Raw genomic sequence first — 16,589 nt, 5'->3', positions numbered from 1 at the left:
CCTGATGTCGGCTCACTGCAAGCTCCGCCTCCCGGGTTCACGCCATTCTCCTGCCTCAGCCTCCCAAGTAGCTGGGACTACAGGCGCCCACCACCACTCCGGCTAGTTTTTTGTATTTTTAGTAGAGATGGGGTTTCACTGTGTTAGCCAGAATGGTCTCAATCTCCTGACCTCGTGATCCACCCAACTTGGCCTCCCAATTTTTTTTTTTTTTTTAAAGACACAGTCTTCCTCTGACACTCAGGCTGGAGGGCACAAGTTTTTTTCTTTTCTTTTTTTTGAGACAGGTTCTCACTCTTTCACCCAGGCCTCAGTGCAGTGATGCAGTCACTGCTCACTGCAGCCTTGACCTCCTGGACTCTAGTCATCCTCCCACCTCAGCCCTCAAGTAGCTAGGACTACAGGCACATGCTACCATGCCCAGCTAATTTTTGTATTTTTTTTTTGAAACCGGGTTTTGCTGTGTTGCTTAGGCTAGTCTCAAACTCCGGGACTCAAGTGATCTGTCTGCCTCAGTCTCCCAGAGTGTTAGGATTACAAGCGTGAGCCACGATTGGGCATGGTGGTGCATGGCTGTAATCCTAGCTACTTGGAAATTATTTCACACAAGTTCTTTAAAAAAAAAAAAAAAAAATAGAGACGGATCTCACTATTATATTGCCCAGGCTGGTCTTGAATTCCTGGGCTCAAGTATCCTCCCACCTCAGCCTTCCAAAGTGCTAGGATTACAGGCATGAGCTACCACTCCCAACCTTCACCTAAGTTCTTGAAAGATAATTTTACTTGATATAGAAATCTAGATTGACAGTTATTTCTTTCCAGCATTTTGGAGTTATCCTACTGTTTTCTACTTTTGTTGTTTCTGTTGGCAAGTTTGACAGTAGTCAGTTTGTTATTCCCTTGTAGGTGATCTGTCTTTTTTCCTTCCGGCTTCTGTTAGAAGTTTCTTTTCTTTATTTTGGCCTTGGCTATTCTGCATATTCATTACAATGTGTGTAAGGTATGAATTTATCTTTATTTATTTTGCTTGGTTTTTGTAGGTTCATATCTTTCAGCTCTGGGAAGTTGTCAGACATTTTCTCTTGGAATATTTACCCTTCCGTATTTATTATTTCTGCATGTAACTCAAGTAAATGGTTTCTAGACTGTTTTTTTTTTTCTTTTTTTCCCCCTGAGATGGAGTCTTGCTCTATTGCCCAGGCTGGAGTGCTCTGGCGTGAACTCCGCTCACTGCAACCTCCACCTCCTGGGTTCAAGTGATTTTCCCATCTCAGACTCCCAAGTCGCTGGGACTACAGGTGTGCACCACCACATCTGGCTAATTTTTGTATTTTTAATAGAGACGGGGTTTCACTATGTCAGCCAGTCTGGTCTCAAACTCCTGACCTCAGGTGATTCACCCACCTCAGCCTCCCAAAGTGCTGGAATTACAGGTTTGAGCCATCACACCCGGCCAACTTTCTTATTTTGTTGTTTTTTATATTTTATTTTTTTTGAGATGGAGTCTTGCTTTGTTGCCTAGGCTGGAGGGCAGTGGTGGGATCTCAGGCCACTGCAACCTTCACCTCCCGGGTTCAAGCAGTTCTCCTGCCTCAGTCTCCCGAGTAGCTGGGACTACAGGTGCGTGCTACCACGCCCGGCTAATTTTTAGTATTTTTAGTAGAGACGGGGTTTCACCGTTTTAGCCAGGATGGTCTCGAACTCCTGACCTCGTGATGCACCTGTCTCGGCCTCCCAAAGTGCTGGGATTACAGGCGTGAGCCACTGCGCCCGGCCCTTATTCTGTTATTTATATCTCTTCTTTCATATTTTGCATCTCTTTTTCTCCTTGTACTGGTTTCTGGGTAATTGTTTCTTTTTTTCTTTCTTTTTTTTTTTGAGATGGAGTCTTGCTCTGTCGCCCAGGCTGGAGTGCAGTGACTCGATCTTGGCTCATTGCAAGCTCCACCTCCCGGGTTCACGCCATTTTCCTGTCTCAGCCTCCTGGGCAGCTGGGCCTACAGGCACCCGCCACCACGCCCGGCTAATTTTTTTGTGTTTTTAGTGGAGACGGGGTTTCACAGTGTTGACCAGGATGGTCTCGATCTCCTGACCTCATGATCCGCCTGCCTCAGCCTCCCAAAGTGCTGGGATTACAGGCGTGAGCACCCAGCCAGGGTAGTTTTTTTAAAGCTATGTTTTAGTTCACAGATTCCTCTGTGTCTAAGCTGTTATTCATTTTTTGACCTAAAAATTCAATTTAAAGTTTTTTTTTTATTCTAAAAATTAGTAGGCATGGTGGTGCTCCTGTAGTCTGAGTCTCAGCTACTCAAGAGGCTGAAGCTAGAGGATCACTTGAGCCCTGGAGTTTGAGACCAATGTGGGCAAATCGAAACCCCGTCTCTACATAAAATACAAAAATTAGCTGGGCATGATGGGGCGCACTTGTGGTCCCAGCTGCTCAGGAGGCTGAGGTGGGAGGATCGCTTGAGCCCAGGAGGCAGAGGTTGCAGTGAGCTGAGATTGTACCACTGCACTCCAACCTGGGCAACACAGCAAGACCCTGTCTCACAAAGAAAATCTGAGTGGTAGGGATTTTCAAGTATTTGTGTTAGTTGAGGTCTCCAAATGGAAATAGTGATTGGAAACTAGTTTAAAACATACAAAAGGTGTATTCAGTGTGAGGTTGGTTCCAAAGTGCACGGTTTGACAGCCCAGGGAGCGAGTGAGGTGTGTTGTTGGTGTTTTCCGTGATACAGGGGAACTGACTCCAGTGTGGCCAGCATACAAGACTTTGGTAAAATCATTACTTTGTTCTAGAACTTGATTTTAGCATCTGTGAAATGACTGGGTGACTTCTAAAGTTCCTTCTGGGGCAGAAAATATATGCTTCTAAGGTTCTGTCTCATTGCTTTTTTTAAAATTATAATATAATAATTTAATAACCATTTATTTAAGATCTGTGTTCACAGCATTATGTTAGGAATATTGGAATTAAAGCATTGTAATAGCTCTTGCCTTCAGTAAGCTTGCAGTCTGGCAGTTGGATTGAAAAAATGACCATACGCAGCAGTGATACAGCCTCTAAGAGGGAACTCCACTATGTGGTAGAGATATGTGTCCCCCCTGCAAATACCAGGAAAGACCGTTAATTATTGTCCATTACAGAATGATGTTCTGGTGTCCTTTTTAGAGAGATTCAGTCAGTCTTTAAAGATAATGCCGTTGCTGCTACTGCTAATAATAATAGTGATAGCTACCACTTACTGAGTGTTTACTATGTACCTTGTACTAAACACTTGACATAAGTTAACTCATTTAATCTTAAACCAAGGAAGTAGATAATGATTCTCATTTTACAGATGAAGAAACTGAAATAGAGAGAGAGATGAAGAAATGTGCCTAAGGTTACGTAGTTTAATGAACTGGAATCAGAACCTGGGTTGTCTGGCCTTAGAGTTATAAACCATAGATAGGAATTGAGCACATTTATTAATCAGCATTGCGAGGCTAATGGAATTTTGATAAAGACCCAAACCAGGTTCTTTTCTGCACCAGCGATACTAGACATACTGTGGAAATATAAACAGGATAGGGTGCATTAAAGTTCACTCACATTTTTTCAGTTAGACAGATGGTTATCTTTAGTTGCTTCACTCAGAGTCATTTTCAAAACCACACCCAAGGCCAGGCAGTGGCTCATGCCTGTATTCTTAGCAGTTTGAGAAGCTGAGGTCAGAAGATCACTTGAAGCCAGGAGTTTGAGACCAACCTTGTCCATGTAGTGAGACCACGGCTCAACAAACAATGAATAATAAACATATTTACTATCATGGGAGATCTGTGTGCCAGACATTGTGCTAGGCATTTTACATTTATTAGTTCTAATTGCCCCAACAACCTGGGAACATATGACCGAGTGTATTTTATTACAAATGTGGAAACTGACGTACAGAAGACAATAAGCCTATGAAGTGATAGTAGGGCGTTGCTGGTACAAAGTCGAAACCTGCCTCTTTGGACCCTGCGCCTCTTTGTCTGTGGGGAAAACGGATTGTTGATGATGTGATAGCTAGAAAACATACCATTCATCAAAATAAATCCCAGGTGGATTAAAAAGAAATGTTTAAAATTATAGAGGCACTGTGGAGATAAAGCAAAATAAAATGTTTATCAGAGATAACGCCTTAACATTTTCTTTTTTTTTTTTTTTTTTTTTTTTGAGACGGAGTCTCGCTCTGTCGCCCAGGCTGGAGTGCAATGGCCGGATCTCAGCTCACTGCAAGCTCCGCCTCCCGGGTTCACGCCATTCTCCTGCCTCAGCCTCCCAAGTAGCTGGGACTACAGGCGCCCGCCATCTCGCCCGGCTAGTTTTTTGTATTTTTTTTAGTAGAGACGAGGTTTCACCGGGTTAGCCAGGATGGTCTCGATCTCCTGACCTTGTGATCCGCCCGTCTCGGCCTCCCAAAGTGCTGGGATTACAGGCTTGAGCCACCGCGCCCGGCCACGCCTTAACATTTTCTTGGAACATTTTATTAGATGTGTGCTTGGGAAGGAATAATAACTTTCTTTTTAAAAGCAGAAGAAATCACAAAGGAAAAGGTTTGTTGACCTAAATATGCAAAATGTTAAAATATTTTCTTATTGAAAAATAAAATTATAGAAGATAATAGTCTGAGAATGACAAATATGATAAAAGGGTCAATACCGTACCTTTTTTTTTCAGATGTGTATAGAAATAAATACATGAAGATCTCAACAGATATGTGGACAAAGGAAATAATAGACTATGGGAAATTTTAAATGTAAATAAGCATATAAAAAAAATTCATGCTCACATACTGAGAGAAATGTCAAATAAAGTAGACATTTCTACACTCCAGCCTCGGCAACATTGAGACCCTGTCTGAAAAAAGCCAAAACAAAGCAGACATTTCCCATCTACCAAAACAGAGAAATTTTAGTGATAGCCTCTGCTTCCTTTTCAGAGTATGTAAGCCAAAAAGGAAGTGAAACTTTTTATTTAATCCTCGCCCATTTTGGAGGTTTTCTTTACTGTAAGTTTTCCTTTCCAGTGTCAGGCTTACCCTTCACGCAGTTACCACTTTAGACACATTGTTTACCACCATTTCATTCAGCAGCTGCGTTATTCATAAGATCACTTTATGATGACATACTTTTCCATCTTACTGTTTTATAATTATTAAACGATTCCCCTGGTATTGTTCCTTTTTTTTTTTTTTTTTTCCAGGAGAAACATTCTCAGGTTAGTACTGTTAATCCCTCCTTACATGTTTAATTAGATTATAGAGTGTTGGTTTTTTCCTTCCTTATAAAATCTTACGTAGAGTTTTCTATACTGATGTGTCCAGTCAACCTGTGCTTCCTGACTTAGCTGAGTCTTCCTGCAGTCTTTATGGGGTTTCACTATAGTACCAGGCTCACTTAGTTACAACTTCCCTGAGGTCTGGAAATCTCCTTTTCTTATTGTCCTACCTCTGGGAGTTGTTTGTGTGAGCTTTAGTCTCCAAATCTAGCCATCAAGAGGCAGACATAGTAGTTACTTTTGCTTTATCAACTTTGGGAATTGACGTAATTCTTGGAAACATAAGACCTTCTTAATTCAGAGATACAAAACCCCATTTGATATGCAGATTGTCCATTTGCAGTCTAGAATTTCCTTGTGAGTGGCGAACTTGTGAGTGAAATTTGGAGTGTTTTAGTTTGCTGCTGTACCCCAAGGGTCTCTTCAGTGGGACGTCAGTTGTGATTGAAGCAAAGCAAAGGTTTTTCTTAGTCGTATGCCTTTAGAAACCAAACTTAGATTAGCATTGTTAGTCCAAAATGTTAGATCTGGAAATGTATTTGTTCTTTAATATGTATTAATTGAGAGACTATTACGGTGACAGCTCTGTGAATACAGTAGTGAATGAGACAGACAAGTTTCTTGTCCTCTTGGGAGTTTTATTATACTAGGGGAGATAGTTTATTTCTGACAGTATTACTAAGAGTTAACACTTACGTACTTCTTATTTGTCAGCCACTTACTCTAAACATTTTACATGCATTAACCTGTTATTAAACTCATAATTCAAATGTGGAAACTTCCACCAGAGAAGTTAAGAAATCTTGCCAAGGTTACAGAGTCAGTAAGTGGCTGAGCTGGAATTTGAACTCAGGCAGTCTAGCTCCAGAGTCTGTGCCCGGATAGTGATAAGTGCTTTGAAGGGTAAGAAAACACAAAAAGTCCAGGGTGATTTGAGAGAGCTGGGAGTGGGGACTATTCTAAATAGGGTGGGCAGGGAAGCAGACTTCAAAATTTAGAGGTGAAATTTGACCGGCAGCCAAACTGATAAGGACTAAAGCATTCAAAGTAGCTGGAATAAATTATTTGTTCTAGGCAGAGAGGACAGCAAGTACAAAGACTGAGGCAGGAAGGGACTGGGGGTGTTTGAGGACAGAAGGGAGACTGGTGTGTCTGGGAGATGGTGAGCGAGGGAGCGTGGGGGCTGGGGGCCAAACTGGGAAGGCCCTTGCATGTTGGGGTCAAGAGTGCAGATTTTATTCTAGGGGCTGTGGAAAGCCATTGAACTCTTGGCCCCAAGGGGTCCTTGGCCTCCCAAAGTGCTGGGATTAGAGGCATGAACTACCACTCCCAAATTAAGTAGGGTGTGACATTTAAATACAGTAATACCTTTATGGAGAATGAATTATTAAGAGTTTACGAGTTTAGAAGCAGAGAGACAAGACTAGAGATTGAGTCTTATTTTGAATAAGTTAGGTTTGAGTGGACTTTAAATATTCAAACAGATGTTTTGTCGGCATTTGGACATGCAAGTTTGGACTCGGAAGAGTTTAGGGCTAGAGATAAAAATTTGGGGTCCATTAGTGTATATAAATCAGTGGTTCTTAACTCTTGAGTGCACGTTTGACTCACCTTTAAAAATGCTGATGCCCAGGCTCCATTCCTAGAGATTCAGATTCTGTGGGTCTGGGTTTGGGTCTAGACATGGTTTGTTTTAAAGCTATCTAGGTCACTCTAATGTATGATGAGGGCTGAGAACCACTGGTGGAGGTGGTGTTTAGAGCCAAGGATGGGCCTGGATCAGTGTAATCCTTTAAGGCAAACTTGTCCAACCTGTGGCCCACATGTGGCCCAGGACAGCTTTGAATGCAGCCTAACAAATTTGTAAACTTTCTTAAAACACTATGAGAATTAAGTTCATCAACTATCGTTAGTGTTAGTGTATTTTATGTGTGGCCCGAGACAGTTCTTCCAGTGTGGTCCAGGGAAGCCAAAAGATTGGACACCCCTGGCTTAAGGCAATGGGATAGCTAGGGGAGAGAAGCAGCTCAGGGTACTGGGCACCCCAGCAGGTAGAAGTTGGATAAAAGAGGTAGAACAGCAAGGGAGACTCACAGCAGTAGCTGGAGAGGTAGGAGGAGAACCAGAAACTGATGTCTGAAAACCAGAAGAGGACAGTGATTCCTGAAAGTGGGAGCAGCTGTGCCAGATGTTGCTGAGAGCTAGTGAAGTGAATGCGGTCAGAAGGAATTGAAACCAGCGTCACTGAGGAGTGGGTCTCAGAGGTTCAAACCACAGTTTTAGGAGCTGTGGATTCAAATCCTACCCCCGACACTAGTTTTCTATGTAAAATTAAACAGGATGCTCAACTCTTAGCCTCTTTTTATCTTTGCTTATTTACCAAAATGTGACTGAATATCTCAATGCTTAAAGAAAGGAGATGATAAACAGACAGCTTTATTCCCCTCTCCCATTCCCAGACAAAAGCCAGTTCTTACCTGGGGTTTTGGCTCTAGCTTTCTCTCTGCCTGGAATGCCTTTCTGGATATATGGATATATGGATATATGGCCACCTGGCCCAGTGCTCTCACCACCTGTTTGTGAGTCCTTCCTCAGCTGTCCCCTTCTCTGAGAGCTTTCCTCTGCTCTTCCTACTTAATGATGTGACTCACCTCCCCACCCGCTGGACTCCCAGTTCCCTACCCATAGCACTTGTCGCCTTCTAACAGACTGTGTGATTTACTTATGTATCATGTTTACTGCCTGGCCTCCCTGCAGGAATGTAAGAAATCTTTGTTTTGTTCATTGATGTCCCCCAAGAATCTGGATTGCTGAGCAGTGCCTGGTCTATAGCAGCCTCACAGTTGGTGCTTGGTAGATGCTTGGTGACTGAGTGCTGACTCCATGACAGTGATTGTCATCCTTTGACTCTGCTCCGTTACATTTGAAAAGTTGCATGGGATCTGCCACTTCTCTCCATGACCCAACTATAGAGACTTCTAAAGTGTGGCCTCTCCCCTCTACCTCTGTACTGTCATGCCTATTGAAATGACTCCATTTTGGTGCCATATAAGTAAGAACTAATACATATGTATGCAATTTGAATCATAGTTTTCCTTTGTTTAAATTTATGTTTGGCCTTTTTTTTTTTTGCTATTTGTGGCTATTAAGACTTTTCATGATTTTCCCCTCCAAATATCACTTGGAATTTTCATGTTATTATTTTAATTTTTTTGAGACAGAGCTTCACTCTGTCACCCAGGCTAGAGTGCAGTGGCATGATCGTGGCCCACTACAGCCTCTACTGGGCTCAAGTGATCCTCTCACCTCGGCCTCCTGGTACTACAGGTGCATGCCACCACGCCCATCTAATTTTTGTATTTTGTTTGTTTGTGTTTGTAGAGAGAGGGTTCTGCCATATTGCCCAGACTAGTCTCAAACCCTGGGCTGAAGCGATCTGCCCACCTCTGCCTCCCAAGGTGCTGGGATTACAGTTGTGAGCCACTGTACCAGGCTTTACTTGAAATTTTTAAAGACTTCAGAAATTATTTGAATGTTAATATAGGAAAGTGGTAGTAATAATTAGAAGCAAATTACATATATGAGAAACAGTATTTAATATATTTTGGAAACCAAGTGTTATGACAGGAATCAGAAATTTTCAGTTGTCACTGACAGTAAAAATCATTGCAAGAAGCAATTTGGTGCTGTGGAAAGTTCATAGTCTTGGAAGCCAGGATACTTGGTTCTTAGGTTTGTTCAGTAATGTTAGCCACCCTACAGTGAGTGTCTGCTGTCTACCAAACACTCTAAATGCTTTCCAGACAGCAGTTTTGATTTTACAATATTACTCATGGTTGCCATTACTACACCTTTTTTTGTTTGTTTGTTTTGGTTTTTGTTTTCTAAGACATAGGGTCTCACCGTGTTGCCCAGGCTCATCTCAAACTCCTGGGCTGAAGTGATCCTCCTGCCTCAGCCTCCCAAGTACCTTTGAGTACAGGCATGAGTCACTGTGCCTGGCTACTACAACCTGTTTATAGATTGAAATACTGAGTTCCAGAGAAAAGATAAGCAAGAAAGAAAAGATTCTGTTCTGATATGAACAGAATCATTTTGGAGACCATGTGGGGCACATTTAACCCCCATACACTGTCAACTAGAGAGTTTGGTTAACTTACTGTCTCTACCTTAAGGTAAGACACAGTCTCCGAGGACCTACATTTTATGACCTGTGAGATCAGGATAAGGCTATCCTGCTAAAACACTTAAATAACAGAATTTATGGCCGGGCGTGGTGGCTCACGCCTATAATCCTATCTCTTTGGGAGGCCGAGGCGGGCAGATTTCTTGAGTTCAGGAGTTGAGAACAGCCTGGGCAACATAGTGAAACTCCGTCTCTACTAAAATATAAAAAATTAGCTGGGCGTGGCGGCGTTTGCCTGTAGTCCCAGCTATTCGTTCGGGAGGCTGAGAGAGGTGAATTGCTTGAACCCGGGAGGCGGAGCTTGCCGTGAGCCAAGATCGTGAGTGCCATTGCTCCACCTTGGGCCACAGAGCGAGACTCCGTCTCAAAAAAAAAAAAAAAAAAAGAATTTATGTTGTAAAATATAAAACTTTAAACAAATGTTTGGTATCATTATGCTGCTGAAAATACAATGTTCCAACAGTGTCCTCTGTTCATTTTATACCCACAGTGATGCTTATTATTTTATTTATTCGAATGCATCTGAGATGCCAAGCTCAGGAAATTTTTGGAGTCCTGCTCTGTGTGCCCGTCTGCCAGGTGGCCCTACACTCATAAGCACTCTTAGGTGTTTACACTTCCTTCCCCTTTCTGGTCAGGGTCCCCGGCTCCCTGTGGAGTCTCCTCTCCAGGAGGTGGGGTGGGAGCTGATGCCAGCAGGGAATGGGAGGCCTATTGCTCTCAGTGATGCTTATTATTTTATTTACGTTCTTAATGGTTTGAGTTTTTGGGTTTTTAAGAGATGGGGTCTTGCTTTGTTGCCTGGCTGGACTTTAACTCCCGGGCCCCATTGTGCCTCACTTGTTTCATTTTTCAAATTTTATTATTTTGTAAATTTACCTTTTATAAATTAATCTTTAAAAATGTGTGTGTGTATATCTATGAACAATAAAGGATCTCCTGGTCATCTTTGTCCCCATCCACCCAGCTCTCTCTTCTTTACAAGTAAATCACCATTGTAAGTTTCTTGTATATTCTTCCTGCATTTCTTTATGCAAATACAAGCAAATGTGAATATTTTTCTTATTCTCTTCCTTCCCCCCACAAAAGGTACCATACACACACTATTTTCTCTTGTTTTTTTTTCCCTGCCTGACAGTATTTCCTTGTTTTTGTGAAGACTAGACCATCTAAAATTTTGTGTACTCATAATTATTTGATAGCATAAAGACTTTCAAGTCTCCATCAGCTGACATAATTAATTTTCAATGAACATACCTTTGGCAAGTCTTCTTAGGCTTATTTTTGTGATTTTAAATGCTTCCTGCCTAGCTCTAAAAGGAAAACCTGGCACCATCTTCAGAAGTTTTAGAGTTAATGAAGTATCTCATGTTTCAGCCTTTGCGTGTACAGAATAAATATATTTTTCTCAGTACACTTACCCATTGTGGTGTTCTCAGTTTATGAGCCCTTGCTATAATTTTCAAAGCTTTCTTTTATCATTTGTCTTCCAGATAAACCAGCTACTTCACAACTAGGAACTTTTAGTTGCTGATTATTAAATTCTGTCAAAACTGCCTGTTTTTTTGTGGTCAATATTTTAATCTCCCTTATCTGCAATCCTGCCAAACTTCCCCACCTTCCCCTTCCCTCTAGAAAAATAAAATCCAATTCAAACCATTATTTAGCAAACCACTCTCACAGAGTGAAATTCAGAAAAAATTTTTGTTTCAATAAAAAGAATTTGAAAGATTTAATCACTTCAACAAAAGTATAGTTAAAAAATTAAAATATTATATTAATTGAAGGACAGTAACAGTATAATGAGGGAGCAAAAATAGAGAAAGCAGCTGACATTGCCAGAAGGTAAGTCGAGTTCTGCTTTTTCCCACATGTGATTGTTCAGGACGTGTAGCTCGGAATATGTGAATTAGTATAGTAACTACAGCAGAGTCTCTCTTGGGTTGTGTTATTTGCTCAATTGCGAGATAGCAGATATATAAAATTATTTCTCCTAGATTCCTCTCCTGAAATCTTAACTGCAGTCTGCTTTGTGGAATTTCTTCTTGAAAAAACTTTTTTAAGAGTATACTGATTGATATTTGTTCATGGGCCATCTGAAGATTCTGGATGTTTTATTTTATTTTATTTATTTCATTTCATTTTTTTTGAGACAGTCTCCCTCTGTCCTCCAGGCTGGAGTGCAGTAGCACGATCTTGGCTTACTGCAAACCTTCGCCTGTCAGGTTCAAGCAGTTCTCCTGCCTCAGCCTCCGGAATAGCTGGGACTATAGGCACGCACCATCGCACCCAGTTAATTTTTTTTTTTTTTGTATTTTTAGTAGAGATGGGGTTTCACCACGTTGGCCAGGCTGGTCTCGAAGTCCTGACCTCAGGTGATCTGTCCGCCTTGGCCGCCCAGAGTGCTGGGATGACAGGCGTGAGCCTCTGTGCCTGGCCTGGAGGTTATTTTAAATAGTATTTTTGGGGGGAATGAAAATAAATTTTGTGAAAATTAGTAATACAGAATGATTTTGTGTTTTTTTATCATTCATTCATTTACCAAATATTTATTGAGGCCTGTTCTGTGCTAAATGGTGGGGAGATGATGCTGAACTAGACAGAAGAACCCCAGTATGCCTGCTAGCTCTTCTCGTGTTTACATTTTGATTTCCTGTGCTGCAGTGCAGTAGATGAGCTTGGCATTGAGAGTGAGTAGTCTTGGATTTAGGTTTTGAAAAAGCCAGCTATTTATTTATTGTGAGACCTCTGGAACTTAAAATTGTGAGCCAGGTACACCTGTAATCCCAGTACTTTGGGAAGCCAAGGTAGGTGGATTGCTTGAGCCCAGGAGTTCAAGACCAGCCTGGGAAACTTGGCTAAACCCCATCTCTACAAAAAATACAATAATTATCTGGGCATGGTGGCACGCCCCTGTAGTCCCAAGCTACTCAGGAGGCTGAGATGGGAGGATCACTTGAGCCCAGGAGACGGAGGTTGTAGTGAGCCCAGATCACACCACTGCACTCCAGCCTGGATGACAGAGCAAGACCCAGTCTGAAAAAGAAAGAAAACCCACAAAAACACTGAGTCAGTCTTTGATCTGCACATGGAGGAATCTTGTTAGGGTGGTTGGAATTAATTAGTGTGTGTGAGAACATTGTTCTCTGCAGTGGTCTTTATAGTGTCCTTATACAATTCATGGTCACTTTTCTGGATCCCTCGCATTTTCTAGCTGCATTTTCCTCAACTGGGTTTGGGAAAAATTAGGTCTGGAGTTTGGGAGGGGAGCTGTTTTTACTTTACAGGTGAGGTAACACCATACGTGTTGAAGTTTTACAGGAGTGAGTGAAACCAACCTCTGATTTTTGGCTGAATACTGACCCTTGGACTGGAGAGTCCTGTCGTCAGCAACAAGAACACAGTTTAATGAGAAGCAATTAAGAGTGCAGTCTCCAAACCACAGTCTTAATTTCAAATTCTTGCTTCTGCTCTTACTGCCTTCTCAACCTTAAGCAAGTAACTGGAATATCTCTCATAATATACCGTAGGATTAATTAATGCTGTAGTTAAAAGAAAAACACCAGCTATATAATTGTATAAAAGACTTAATAAAATGTGGACGATTTAGGCTGGGAAGCCGTTAACTAGCCATTCATCATTAAAGAGTGAGGAAGCAAGAGGACCCACTTGAGTAGGCTGGGACACTTTGCTGTGGTTCAGTTTTATGTTTTGCTTTTGTTTCTAATTGGAGCTGTTCTGAGACATCCTGATTGTCAGAATGTGAAGTGGAGGGAGGAGGAGGAGCTCTGGAGCCAGGCAGCCTGAGTTCAGACTCCAGCAACCCCATTACTGGCTGCTTAACTGTGTCATGCCTTATCTGCAGAAAAAATGAGTTAATACACTCATAGTAAACAGAGATAACTTCAGCTGTGATTATTTGAAAGGTACCTTTTGAGCAGCTTCTTCTGCAAGAGGACATCCGGAGACACAGGAATAGAAATGATCCGATCAGAGTAATTAAAGGCTTTTACTGAGCTCTGAGGTCCCAAACAGGGCACATTCAGTCAGCCTAAAGCTGTGAAGAAGAACCTTCAACATAAGGTAGGTGTTCTCTTTTAGGGTAGTGGAGAACCACATCATTAGACTAGTACTGTAAGCAGTGCAGGGTTAGAACTTACTACATTTGTGCTGTTTGATTTTGGAGATAGTGCCAGATGTTGGGCTCCCTCCTGCCAGTAGATAACAGGGATTTCCTTTGCTTTGGGTGGTGCTGCAGCCTTCCAAAATTGCACGTTTCCAAGTGTTTGTATTGAATTTCTGGCCAGGGTGTCCATGTCTCTTCTGCTCAGGGTGCTGGCCAGAGTATGTGCTGACTGCTACACTGTTCCCAGTCCTCTGCCTGGATTTAGTCATCAGTGTTGGAGCCCCCAAGTCTGCTTACAATCTCGCTACTCTTTCCAGCGAAGTCTCCACCTTCTGTTTCACTGCTTATTTCTTGACGATGCAGTTTCATTTTGGATGCAGACCTCTCGGAGCCCTTTGTCCCAGGGAAGTTAGATGTTCCTTGTAGCAAATGCCTTACTTCAGGAATAAACAGTCTCGTTTGAGCCCCTGCTATGTATAAAACACTCCCCCAGGGCCCTTGTACAAACATGAGTTAGAAATGTATTGTTCCTGTATTTCACAGGCCCACAGACCAGTGATGGAGCAAGCATGTACCCAGATAATTTATCCGCATATGATTTGGTCCTGTTTGAAAGTGGCCATGGGAGAGGTGGGAATGGTGTATGTTGACACACAGGAGGCCAGGTGTCAGGCTTCGGGCGTGGGGAACCTTCATAGAGCAGGAAGCATTTGAGTTGGATATTGAGAATGAGTGGGGGCTGAAAGGTTTAGAATAGAGAGAACAGTTAAATTAGGTCATTAAAAATGTGTGGAACACCTGCTGGGTGCCAGGCACTGTGTGTAAAATCAGAGGAAGGTTGACTGCACTCACTCTGCTGTCTCTTCTGTGCTACTCCCTAAAACTCAGCAGGTGTTTATTCACCAGGTGACTGCTGCCTTCCCCAAGCCACCTGGCAGACACATGTTTTACCTCTGAAATCATCTCTGTGAAGCTTTCCTGACAGCCCCTCTGTATGAGTTTCCCAGGGCTGCTGTAACCAAGTGCCACAGACCAGGGGCTTAAACAACAGTAATGTGTCATCTCAGTTCTGGAGGCTGGAAGTCTAAGATCAGGGTGTGGGCAGGGCTGGTTCCTCCTGAGGCTGAGGGAGAATGGGCCCCCCATCCTCTCTCCAGCTCGGTAGTCGGCAGTCCTTGGCATTCCTTGGCTTGAGGAAGCACTGCCTCAACCTCTGCCTTCATCTACACTTAGTTCTCCCTGTGTGTGTCTCTTTGTCCACATTTTCCATTTTATAAGGACAGAAGTCATTTTGGATTAGGTCTGCCTTGTGGACCCCATCTTAATGAATTATATCTGTAGCGACCCTGTTTCCAAATAAGGGCATATTCTGTGGAACTGGGGGTTAGGGCTTCAACATGTGAATTTTGGAGAGTGGACACAATTCAACTCATAACATCCTCTCTCAGTTCTTTCTACCTCCCACACATGGACACTTTTCCCCTGCTGATACACTGTTAAGTACAGTTCTGTCATGCACTAAGAGAATTTTGTCTGTCATCTCCTACTCTTTGTATTTTTTAATCTCTGGTGCCTTGCATGTAATGTGGAAAATGTCTCCAGTGCAAGTATATTGTGTGTCAGGAGTTAGAAATAAGGGAAGATACTGTAGAGATCACCCCTCTTCTTGGTCTCCTATTGACAATTCCAAAGGCTCTCTGGAGTTGGGTGCCAGGTGGCCAAGGACTAGCGGGGGATACCACTTTCATTATCTGCTGTCTTTTCCCCATGGAGCAGTATTTCGTTATTAGCTGACAATCAAAGAGCATTCTAATGCACAAGATCCTTTGGGTCCTCTAGCAGGCATTTTTCACAGAGGCTTGCTTTAACGGCTCTCTTCTTCCTTGTTTCAGCCTTAGGTTTTCATGTTCTAGCTTTAGGGACTCAAAAGTAAATCATGTGAATACTGGGAATAGTTACCATTAGCAAAGATGTCTGTGCCAGAAGGGAGATGCCAATAAATAATTGAATCTGTCCAAAAGTTTCAGAATTCCCTCATTATATATTTTAGAGAAGCAAACATTTGTCTGGTTTCTGACCTGAGGTTTAGTTATACATTAATAAAGATGGATCATCCTGGGGCTGCAGTGCGTCTGCTAAGAAAAATATTCCAACATACTGTACTTTGTTATTTCCGGGTCAGTAAATAACGTACTAGGCAGAGTGGTGTTTTCTGGGACATTAGAAAAGGGATGTTATTTGGACTAAATAGTGCTGTTCCGTCAGGATTTTCTTCAATGCCATTTAGCAAACCAGCTGTCCTTAGTCTGTCCAGCTAGCAAGAATTTGTGTAATGCAACAGGGTACTTTACAGTTTTCACACTTCAAATATCACATGAGGGGTTCCTCACTAGGCACCTGGAACCCAGTCTAGCAAAATTAGAGGAAAGGCCCTAAGGAGATTTATCTCTGTTAAGAGAAAAAGTTAACATTTTCAGGCTAAGTAGTTGAATCTACTAAAGATAACAAATAATGTCTACTATCTCAACCCTCCAAAGATTGAAGAGTGTTAGGATTGTCATTTGTGTTTTTTTGTGGGGTAGTTGAATAAAATTGGGCAGCTAAAATTTTCAGTTCCATGTGCCTCCTAAACAAAAATCAAAATAAGTAGTTTGTGAAGTGACTGCAGACAAGATAGGAACTGTGCTGCATGCTGTTTTTTGTAAACAGATGACATTTTCTTTCTTTCTTTCCTTTCTTCTCATCTCTTCTCTTCCTCTTCCTCTTTCTCTTTCTCTTTCTTTCTTTTTTTTCTTTTCTTTCTGCGGGAGTCTAACTCGGTCGCCCAGGCTGGAGAGCGGTGGCGCGATCTTGGCTCACTGCACTCTCCGCCTCCCGGGTTCACGCCGTTCTCCTGCCTCAGCCTCCCAAGTAGCTGGGACTACCTGTGCCTGCCACCAGGCCCGGCTATTTTTTTGTATTTTTAGTAGAGA

At 42.3% G+C, this 16,589-nt stretch overlaps 1 protein-coding gene across 6 annotated transcripts in view; it reads left to right on the top strand.

Moving 5' to 3' along the window:
• Positions 1-16,589, top strand: part of ADD1 (adducin 1 (alpha)) — a 103,265-nt gene that overhangs the window by 11,427 nt on the left and 75,249 nt on the right. For 2 of the 6 annotated variants that reach the window (XM_011970830.1, XM_011970834.1), the window contains exon 2: positions 13,418-13,574. The exons of the other annotated variants lie outside the window; for them this stretch is intronic. The gene's annotated coding sequence lies outside the window, so the exon portion shown is untranslated. The remainder of the gene's footprint in view (positions 1-13,417; positions 13,575-16,589) is intronic. 6 annotated transcript variants of the gene reach the window in all.

Source organism: Mandrillus leucophaeus, unplaced genomic scaffold, assembly GCF_000951045.1.
Source record: "Mandrillus leucophaeus isolate KB7577 unplaced genomic scaffold, Mleu.le_1.0 Scaffold98, whole genome shotgun sequence".
Lineage (NCBI taxonomy): Eukaryota > Metazoa > Chordata > Mammalia > Primates > Cercopithecidae > Mandrillus > Mandrillus leucophaeus.
Note: the sequence above shows the minus strand (reverse complement) of the source record. Positions and strands in the feature narration are given on the sequence as shown.